This window comes from Triticum urartu, chromosome 3A (genome assembly GCF_056163025.1).
Source record: "Triticum urartu cultivar PI428250 chromosome 3A, HENAU_Tu73, whole genome shotgun sequence".
Taxonomy (NCBI): Eukaryota; Viridiplantae; Streptophyta; class Magnoliopsida; order Poales; family Poaceae; genus Triticum; species Triticum urartu.
The window spans coordinates 674,267,173-674,277,819 of record NC_141875.1 but is presented as its reverse complement, the minus strand read 5'-3'; the positions used below and the strand labels follow the sequence as shown (position 1 = coordinate 674,277,819).

General features: G+C 47.9%; 1 pseudogene; it reads right to left on the bottom strand.

Moving 5' to 3' along the window:
* Positions 1-450: 450 nt before the first annotated feature.
* Positions 451-2,227, bottom strand: LOC147981400 (uncharacterized; annotated as a pseudogene).
* Positions 2,228-10,647: the final 8,420 nt, after the last annotated feature.

Genomic DNA, 10,647 nt, shown 5'->3' with positions numbered 1-10,647 from the left:
GGAGGCCATGGCATACTAGAAAAGGATTCGGCTCTTTGGAACCACGCACCCACCATAGGTAGTTCGAGAGCTCAAGAAATCTCTGAAATACATCCACCAAAGAAGGACTAGGGTTTTACGCATCCTTGCGGCCCGAACCTGGGTAAACGATCCTTGTGCTGATTACTAATCCTACTCTTCTCGCAACCCTGCGCCCTGGCAACCATAGTAGGGATTCTTGTGATCCCATAAGTGTCGTTCCACACCGACACTTGTCGCTTACAAAATATGTAAAGCTAACCAACATTGTTCAAAGCCACAAAAGGGCATGCACCTGAAGAGCACGTTTTGGAATGCTGCCACGGAACTAGACCATTAATTAGGCACACGCACGCACACCCAACGACTAGTTTTTACAAAGGCATTTGTGCCACCATGTCAAATGCATGAAGCAGCAAGGACTTTCAGCAATCATCCGCCAACCAAATCCGCAAAACAGGGAATATAAGGTAAACCACACATGAAATGTCCAGAATTGCACATAAGATGCGCTTCCCTCTATCCATATCATATGATAGATTCACCTCCTTCCAATCAGTAACGAAAATTAAATTACGATCCGGATGAATTGCAAACATCTAATACTTAAAGGTCTTGTCCTCTTCGTCAAAATCCTCTCTCGCATATTCCCTTCCTAACATTTGGGGAACATCAATAGTATGCTTTAGGGTCCACACTTCACTAGCATAATCCTCAAGTACCCTCACAAAGAGTTGGTAATAATAAGGAACCATATACCAAGCATGCAATTTCCCCTGAGAGTATCCAATTGAGCTATAACTAGACCTAGCTTCTTCCATTCCTTCCGGGAGAGCAATTTCCCCACAAACATCCCCCTTTGACACCACTGCAGCTATAATAGGTTCCTCGATCAGCAAATGCATAAAATGCATCATGCCATTCACGAAGGAACATTCCGTAGTAAAAGGAGGATACTCTCTGGTATCCCCCCACTCACGGCTGTTCCGAGTCCATGGCCCAGTTTCGGATGAGTATATCACCACATCGTCATGCAACTCCACCAGGGGTGTAAACACCACAAAGCGGAACGGAACGGCTGCGTCAAAAAAAGCTAGGAAGGGTTGTGCTAGTTTGACATGCACAGGTTCATCATCCTCTTCATCTTGCCATACTATAGGCGGCAACACGGTCCACTTCCTGTCATAGGATTGCACACAAATAATTGCATTCCTCGTCTTCTTACGATTCCCAGCATTTGCAGAGGAGAAGGCTGCTGCTGCATTGTTTGAGCTTGAACCTAGCGTAGCTCCCCGAAGGAAAGGGAGCGAAGCGTCAACCAGAGAGGCGGCTCCCGGCCGGACAGATTGCTGAAATGGAGACCGCTATCTGAGTGGCGGGTGTGGAAGAATCCGTAATTCTAGGGGTTGGACTTCACAAGCCGGAAAGTGCAATAGAGCCGCGGCTTTGTGTGCCTGGATCTGGATGGGCTTTACCACTTCTTCGAAAATTTTGCCCAAAGGTTGTGTATATTGGGAAATAGGGTAATAGAGCGGGGCGGCGGCTGTGTATATCGGGAAAAATCTTTTTCTAACAAATTACCTTATATGGATGCAGATCATTATCTGTCCAATTTTCTGTAGGGCATATGTAAAAGGCATATCCAAATGTCTGCGTATACCCACTTCCATTTTAGAGACACACAAAGGCATCGCTTTCTTCAGCGTTTTTCAAACTAATTTTGTCATCTATTTTCAAGATTCAAGAATAAAACAACGGTAGATGTAGCGTGCCAAACAATTCACAATAAATTATACTACATATATAGCTTATCCTGGAGTGGGCCGACGGAAAGAAAATGTCAGCAAGCGCACCGCCCTACCAATCAAACCCTAGAAAAACGGTTACCTGGTCCAATAGTTAATTAAAAAAAGGCTCCAAATTCCACGTATAAAGGGGGTCGGAACTCCCCTGATACTTTCCCAATACCGCATGACCCATAATTTCACTCCATCGCCTTCACATCTTATGTCACCCGGGCCGCTCATCCCATCCAATTGTCTGTTGTGCCACCAAATCGCCGAGCGTCCCTAGCGACCACTAGGGCACTAGGCTGCCATCGTCAGTCGTAGTGGGCCATCGCATCAGCTGACGCCGCTCGCCCCTTCATATTCCTTCGTCTGAGGACCCATGAGACCATTGAACCTGCGTCGGCGTACCATCTGGGCATTACCGCACGTGCCTAGGCGCGACCGGTTAAATCCGTGAGTAATGGGACCGATAGTGGGTGCCACACCCTTACCTACAATGTTGCTACCTGATCAAACAAACGGCCAAAATAGGATCAGCCAGGGCAACCCAACAGCCAAGTTTATAGGAAGTCCGACCACACCCCACGGGAAATGAACTCAACTATTAGAAACGACTACTCCCACTCGGAACCACTTGAGTACTGGGAAACCATGCGAACTGAATATGGATCTCCAACAGTGTATGAGTGTGGCACGTCGTGCGGGTGCCTGGCGAACTGCCCCAACCGGATGACCCAGCGCGGGATGAGGCACCGGCTGGTGGTGTTCCGATCCAACGAGACGAAGTGGACCTGATCCAGCTTGGCGCATTCCTCTGCGAGTTCACCGGGGACGTGCTCCCCGCAGATCACCCCCGCATTGCCAACGCGAATGCCAATGCCAATACCGGCGCATTGACGGAGGAGAGGGCCTGCTTCATCGAGCCATGGAAGTTTCCCCCGAGGTGGATTGAGTCGGGGTACGCCCCAACGGCGGCGCTTCCAGACGACGGCAGGGAACCGCCCCGGTTCGTGCAGTGCCCGGCACCGACGTACGTGCTCGACGTGTCCAAGAGGAAAAACATCACGGCCTGCATCTGCCACAGCAGGTTCGCGCCGAACGCCTTAGTCTAGCGTGTGGTCTGTGGCGATGAAGACGAGTCGTGCCCCCACCTGATGGTCTTCGCTATGGAGACCATCCGGCCGATGAGCGAGCTGAGCATCAATTACGGCGTCAATCACTGATCGATCGGCAACGTTTCCTGTATGTTTACCCTCATTTCCAATTGTCATGAAACTTTCGCCTTCATTTTCAGTTGTCATGAACCTTTATGTCATTGTTATGGATTGTATCATTGGATGGACGCAGCGCTAAGACACCTTAAACTGAACTGTTTGCTTGTATTTCTTGTGCCTGGTTTGCCGTGTTTGCACTTTGTAGTCCGCAAGTTATAGACTGAAACCATATTTTCATGAGTTGAGTCTGGGATCGACATCATAACCATGTATGTGAGCGTTTAGTTGAGAATTTCATTTGGTTTAGTTTTCTGTAGTCGTTGCAAAGGTTCATGTAGCTGTACATCTAGGACGTCCTCTACAATGTCGTCTCGGCCACCTATGGCCCCGGCAAGTCCGGCCCCGACGTCTGCTAGTTCAAGCGCGTGCGTCTGCCTGGGCAGGAAGCGGTCGGCAGCAACATCTGGCGCTCCGCTAGAGACCTCATCAACCAGCTCGATGCCGAGATCCGTCCGCCCGGCTACATCACGCTGGACATGTCCAAGGAAATTCTCGTCCCCGCCAGCTCCACAGTGGACCACGACGTCTATCACCTCGAGAGAGAGGGCGCCGGGAGCATGGTGCTGCCACCATGCCCGCACATCGCGTCTACGGCTGCGGGAGAGTTCTCCAGCGCGCTGTTCATCTAAAGTTTATTCTTTTAATTACATTTTTTTGTAATGAATGAATTTTTTTAATTTGAAGAATATTCTAAAAACCATTGAACACTTCTTAATCACATGACCATCTTACTAAAATATATTAACTACTTATTACATGGTTACATTTTCTAAAAACTCAAACATATTTTAAAATGCATTCAACACTTTTTTTAACTACATCCAAATTTCTATAAATGTATCAAGCAGTTCTTTTAGTACATGGATTTCTAATAATTATTATTTTTCTAATGACACAAACGTTTATGAAAATTGACCAGGCACTTTTTAAATTACATGAATTTCTTTGTAAAAATGTGAGAAACACTTTTGTAATTACATGAACATTTTGTAATCTATGAATTGCTCCTCTTCCTCAAGGAGGTCTATGAACTTATCACCTTAGTAATCTATGTCATATTCATCTTACTGAATCTTCCTCAGATCTTATAAGCTGAAGTACTCCATCATCTCACAATGATAGTATGGGCACGTCAGTATATGAATCCCTCATGCAGTAAATAAAAGCACACAGTTCACTTCGAGCTATTTGCGGTCTTTACTGACATTAATTACGGAGCAAATGGAAAAGTTTTCAAACTCATCATGCAAAACTTCTGGTTCCTAGTAGGAGGCCCTCAACAACATTCCTTCAATTTACGCCCATTGTTTTTGGCTCTACAGTCCACCATGGTAGTAGAGCTCATTTCATTTCCTTGGGGATACAGAGCGGGTGTCGGGACCATGGTGTTGCCACCTTAGCCATGGCAGTCATCACAGCGACGCATCTCGTAGGCTCTGTGAGAGTTTTTCTCCGCATCGCCCCCCTCCTCGAGGGGAGCGATCTCCTGACTTCCATGTGCATCCACGACTACGTGGTTCTGTGACATGGAGGCGTGTGATAGGGATCCAGGCCCTCTTAACAGTGATGTGGGTCATCCTCGCCTCGTTCGATGATGACCAGGCACCCTTCGACCACAATGTCGAGGTCGTGGACACTGCGATCTTCCAAAACTACAAGATTTGTCGTGGGTTCATCCACGGGATACTCGTCGATGGGTCGGTGAGCACCGAGTACGACCTCGCCCCAGCAAGTGGCCAACTAGGGGATCTGGCTCACCCGCCAATGTAGAATACCATTATGATCGACCACCAAATCGACAGCCACGGGGGCTCTTGCAGTGCCTCGACATTGACATCCTTCTGTCGTTACTCCGGGAATGTTTGGTCTATTGGGAGCCATAGGCCCTAATCCGCACATGCAAAACGGCTTCCGCTCTCGGAGCTCTTGCGATACCGAGCATGGTGTGCGTCATATGTGAAAGTGCGTTATATCGACTAGAGGGGGGGTGAATAGGCGATTTTTATGAAAGTCTTCAAAAGTGAGAGTTATGAAGACAACCAGTGAAGATTATGCCTATTACTATACAGCGGAAGTTAGATTACACTAGGCAAGCCATGGTCAAGTATTCAATAAAGTGAAAGCGCAGTGACAAAAGCTTCAGTGTAATAAGGATCAGGTAGGAAGAAGTTATGAAGCCAAACAGATCATACATTCATGTTGTGAAGACAAAAGATAAAGCAAGCATGCAATGGCTTCACAATGAATAACTGTAAGTGAGAGGAAGTGAAGATGAAACCAGCGATGCGTTGAAGACAATGATTTGTTTGACCAGTTCCAGTTGCTGTGACAACTGTACGTCTGGTTGGAGTGGCTAGGTATTTAAACCAAAGGACACACAGTCCCGGACACCCAGTCAAGGACACTTAGTCCAAGACACCCAGTCCTCACCGTTTTCTCCTTGAGCTAAGGTCACACAGACCTCGCCCAATCACTCAGGTAAGTCTTCAAGGTAGACTCCCAAACCTTCACAGACTTCGTTCACTGGCAATCCACAATTTCTCTTGGATGCTCTGAACGCGAGGCCTAACCGTCTGGAGGATGCACAGTCCTCAAGTGTAATAAGTCTTCAGATCACACGGACACGAAGACTTAAGTGATGCCCAATTTGCTCTGGCTCTGGGTGGTTAGGGCTTTTCTCCTCACTGGGAATTTTTCTTTCAAAGGCTTCGAGGTGGGTTGCTCTTAAACGACAAAAGCCGTGCACTGAAATCTGAGCAGCCAACCATTTATGGTTGTGGGGGGTGAACTATTTATAGCCACTTGGCAACCCGACCTGATCTGTCCGAAATGACCCTGTGTCACTAAGGAACTGACACGTGTACCAACGGTCGAATTTTGAACTCACACGACAACTTTACTTGGGCTACAAGTAAAGCTGACTTGTCTGACTCTGGACAAGATTTTCTCTCAAAGTCTTCGCTCGAAGACATAGGATTTGAATTAGGCATCACTTCAGTCATTCTGACTGGTTCTCTTTGACCCCACTTAACAGTACGGTGGTTCCTATGACACAACATGAATGAAATAAAACTACGAAGGATCTAGGTCTTCGAGTTTCAAAAGCTTCATAGGGAGTCTTCTCCTGTCATTGTCTTCAATATGAATATCTTCATAAACCACCATTGTCTTCAATGTCTTCGTACATTTTTAGGGGTCATCTCTGGTAGTAAAACCGAATCAATGAGGGACTTCTACCTGTGTTTTCCTGCAATTCTCACAAACACATTAGTCCCTCAACTAGGTTTGTCATCAATACTCCAAAACCAACTAGGGGTGGCACTAGATGCACTTACAATCTCCCCTTTTTTGGTGATTGATGACAAACTAGTTGAAGTTTTCAACGGGGAACATAATTTGTGAAATAGTAAAGGAATTTGTCTTCATAAGTTGCAAGGGCTCCCCCTGAAGATGTGCATATAAGTAATTTGCCTTTTGAATGCAAATGCACATGGCAGGTTGTACTTGTGGAGATCCACTTCAACTTATGATGACAATCCACTATGCATGTGAAAGTATATGAAGATAATGTCATGCATAATGGAGAATGGACGTCTGCAGTAAGAGATGAGTGCGGAATTTATCGTCGCACATGCGGAATTTATCTTCGCAAAACGGAGTGACAAACAGGTAGCAGACGACCATCAGGGCTAAGTGTTACAACTCAATGAAGCAAATGTAGCCAAAGAACGGGAGTTGTAAGCACGAAGCAAAATATAGCAAAAATATGAAGGCACCCTCACATAGTGACCCGCTTGAAGACTATAACCATCATATGCTTCTCCCCCTTTTGTCAGTGATGACCAAAAAGGTTTGAAGACATAGAGGTTTCTACGCGTTCCCAGGCGCAGCAGGGTCGGTGGAGTTGTTTGGCGGTGGTGCAGACGAGCTTGGTGCAGATTCGACGCGCTTTGAAGCAGGTGGAGATGATGTCGCGTCGTCTTCTTCTTCAATGATCCGGGCAGACACGGTGGCAGCAGAAGAAGAGAACTCTGACTCTTCAAGTGATGGTGTGCTGCGCATCACCGCTCTTCTTGGAGGCGTGGAGTCAAATTTGAAGTGCTCTGTGAAGCCATCCTCATGCAGTTCAGCTTCAGGGCACATCATAGTGAGGCCCTTCCAAGTGCGGCGACAGGTCTCGTGTGTGACAAATGCATTCTTGGTTGCCAGATTTCTGATGCGATTGACTGCTTGCATGATGCTTTTCATCTGCCTCTTGAGCCAGTCGTGATGCCTATCTTGCTTTTGGTGAAGAGCCACAAGAAGCTCTCTGTCATTGAGTGCACGAGCGCGCTTCTTGGGTCTCTTTGCAGCTGTGCTGTTGGTGGCTTCAGTTGATGCAGGGGCACGTGTGGTGCCAGCCATTGGATACACTCGGGAGAGAGCTTCAACACCTTCAATATTTTGAGTGAAGCTCTGGTGTTCTGCATTCTGAAGACTTAGTGGTTGCTTGGCCGGCTCTGGATATATTGCTTCAGCAGATGTGTCCATGTCGGGAAAAAATATCTTATGATTGCGGGCGGAGGGTTGATAGGAGATTGCAGAGTGAAGCTTGATCAGCCTCATAACCCAAGGAGCATAAAACTTTAAGCCAAACAGTTCTGAAGCAGACGCTGCAAATTGACGGATGAAGAGATCCTGTGTATTGAAGCATTTGCCGTGAAGAATGCAGAAGATGAGAGTCTTCATTGCACCATCAATCGTTGCATATCGAGAGTGTCCCTTGACTGGCCAGAGAGTCCGCCTTATGATGTGATATATTGTTTTGGGCAGGTACTCTAAGTCTTCAACGAAGAACCTCGTTGGATAGGGTGCATTTGGAGGAAATGGCTTCATCATTGAGAGCATCTGACTCATATCTGGCTCAGGACGTTGAAATATGCTTTCAATGGCTTCAGCATGGAGTTGGCACCCTTCTTCAAAGAATTCGCCAGGAGTGGGAAGGCCGGTAAGCTCAATTAGGTCGAAAGCATTGGCTTCATGATGGATATTGCCTTTCATCCACTCCAGGATCCATGTCTTCGGGTCTCTGTTATAGCCTTTGATATGCAAAGTGGCATAGAACTGGAGCAGAAGCTCTTCGTTCCAGTGCTCTTCGTTAGTGATAAATGGCAGCAACCCCACTTGCTTGAAGCAATCCAGTGCTTCTTCCAGACCAGGCAGACCTGCAACAGCTTCAACCTCAAGGCGCTTGTGAGGAAAGATGCGGCCTTGGTTGTAGAGGATGCATGAATAATAGCTGCGCTGTTGATGGCTCCAGAACCTATCTGATACAATCCGTTCCCTTGAATAAGGGTTCTTGGAGCGGTCGAAAAACGTGTTATCTGCCCTGAAGCCGTTGATGTTGAAGGAACCAGGAGCTGATGCAGGACCTGGGAACCTTGGTAGTCGTGGGATCGGCTTCTGGACCTGGGGCCTGTGCGCAATATGATAGTGGAATTGTGGTCCGGCAGCAGACTCAGGCATAGAATGTTCAGGAGCAGTAGCTTCGGTGTCTTCTGAAGCTGTTGTTGGGGAGGGCTCCACATTTGCTTCGGCGTTGTTTGTGGCAGCCTCAACATTTTCAGCTTCAGGCACGTTCTCCTTGAGAACTGCTTCTTGTTGGTGCGGGGGAGTTGGAGCTTGTGGTATTTCTGCTTGCTCTTCGGCTGATGCAGCCGGAATGTCTTCAACACCCTGAGCCCTTGGCCCTCTGCGAAGCCTATGGAGGGTAGGCGCCGGTGGAGTTGAAGTGGGTTGGAGCTCATCTTCCTCCTGTGGGCGATCTGCCCACGATGCATCTTGTGTGATTGGCGTCAATGGACGACCAATACTGATCTGTTCGCTTGTCTCAAGCTGAGGAAGGGCTGCATCACCTTGCACATTGTCTTGGGGACCAATGTCTTCAGCAGCATTAGGGTTGGCTGCTGGAATGTCTTCAGCGTGCGGAGCCTCTATGTAACCAGGCTCATGCATAGCCATCTGACAATCTGCGTCAGGATAGCGGACGCTGAGTGGTTCAACTATCAGGGGCTCTGTGGGAGCAGCCCGAGATTTCTTGGTCTTGCTCTTCTTGATAATGGGTTCAGAAGGAGAGACTTCAGAATGTTTTCTCTTCATAGCTTTAGCCTCTGCAGTCCGTGTCTTCTTGTGCTGTGAGGCGATTGATCGACTCTTGGGCTTTGAGCCAGTCGTTGCAGCGGGGAAGACAATCGGAGCATCAGGTTCTGACCTTGGCGCTTCAGGTTCGGGCACAGACGCCTTCTTTTTCTTCTTCGCGGCCATCCTGGGGTCAATGCCGGGACGCCCAAGTGCCTTGCGCTTTTCTGCCTCATTGTAGGCCTGCACGCAGTGATCAGCCAAAGTCTTCATGCGTTCTCGCGAGCCTTGAGCTTCAGCACGCGTCTTCACGAAGCTCTCTTTCAGCTCATGCAACATAGTTTTGAAGCTTTTCACTTCTTGCACACTGAGCTTGGCCACGTGCTTCTTGAATTGAGCCTTTTCATAATCAATTTTCTGCTTCAGTTCTACAATTCGCTGGGCTATTGCAAGTTCTGAAGCGATTGCACCTTGAAAAGCAACACTGAGGCCTATGGGTAGCTGCAGATCATTGAAGCTTATGTCTGGTGTGTCAAACCATTCATCGATGAAGTTGTGGATGATGGCGACATCAAACAGAGGCAGATTGTTGAAGATTTCAGCCTCCTCCTTGCTCTTGATGAGCTGCTCAAGAGCATCATCTCCAAGATCTTCATCACTTGAGAGATCAATGGCTTCGCAGCGCAGAATGTCAGCAGCTGTGAGCTCTTTGCCTGTGAGTGGCTGAGGCTTCTTGGCTTCTTGGGGCTTGGACACTCGTGATAAGCCTTCTGACTGCACACTGGATTCAGGAGGTGCAGTTGCTAAAGGCTTCACTCTTGCTATCTTGGGAGAAGCGGCTGGCTTTGAAGCTTTTGGAGCTTTTGGCTTCTTCTGCTTTGGCTTCGGAGCAGCAGGGGCGTCATCTGACTCAGTATCTGCTGGAGGGTCATTCACAGCAGTCCCTTGGACTAGGATGCGAATGATGAGGCCAGCAAGATTGGCATACGGCCCGATGATATTGGGATCGGCGTTGCGTGTGCCATCTGCCCTTGGTGAGGAGGGACCAGGGTTGAAGTCAAGCCCAAATTTCTTCTTGTTTATCTTCGCTGACTGTTGTGCAAACTGAAAGTTGCGCTTGAAGAGATTATCATCGCGGCACCAGAGAAGTGATGACGGATGTGCCTCAGCTGGCTGTGGTCCTCTCACCATGCATGGATAGAAGCCTTGAGCAATGGCTTCGTCTCTGGACTTGGGTACGAGATTTTTGTATAATACATCTCCCCACGGTCTCTTGATGGCGCACTTCTCCGCATATTCCTGAGTGACGAAGCGGTAGTGGAACCATTGCTCTGCCCAATATCTTCGAATCCATTGGATTCGTGTCTTGCGCTGACCATAGCTTTCTTCAGGATCAGTTTTGTACATCTCTGCCAATTCATCAGGCAGATCTTTGGATGTTTCACCAC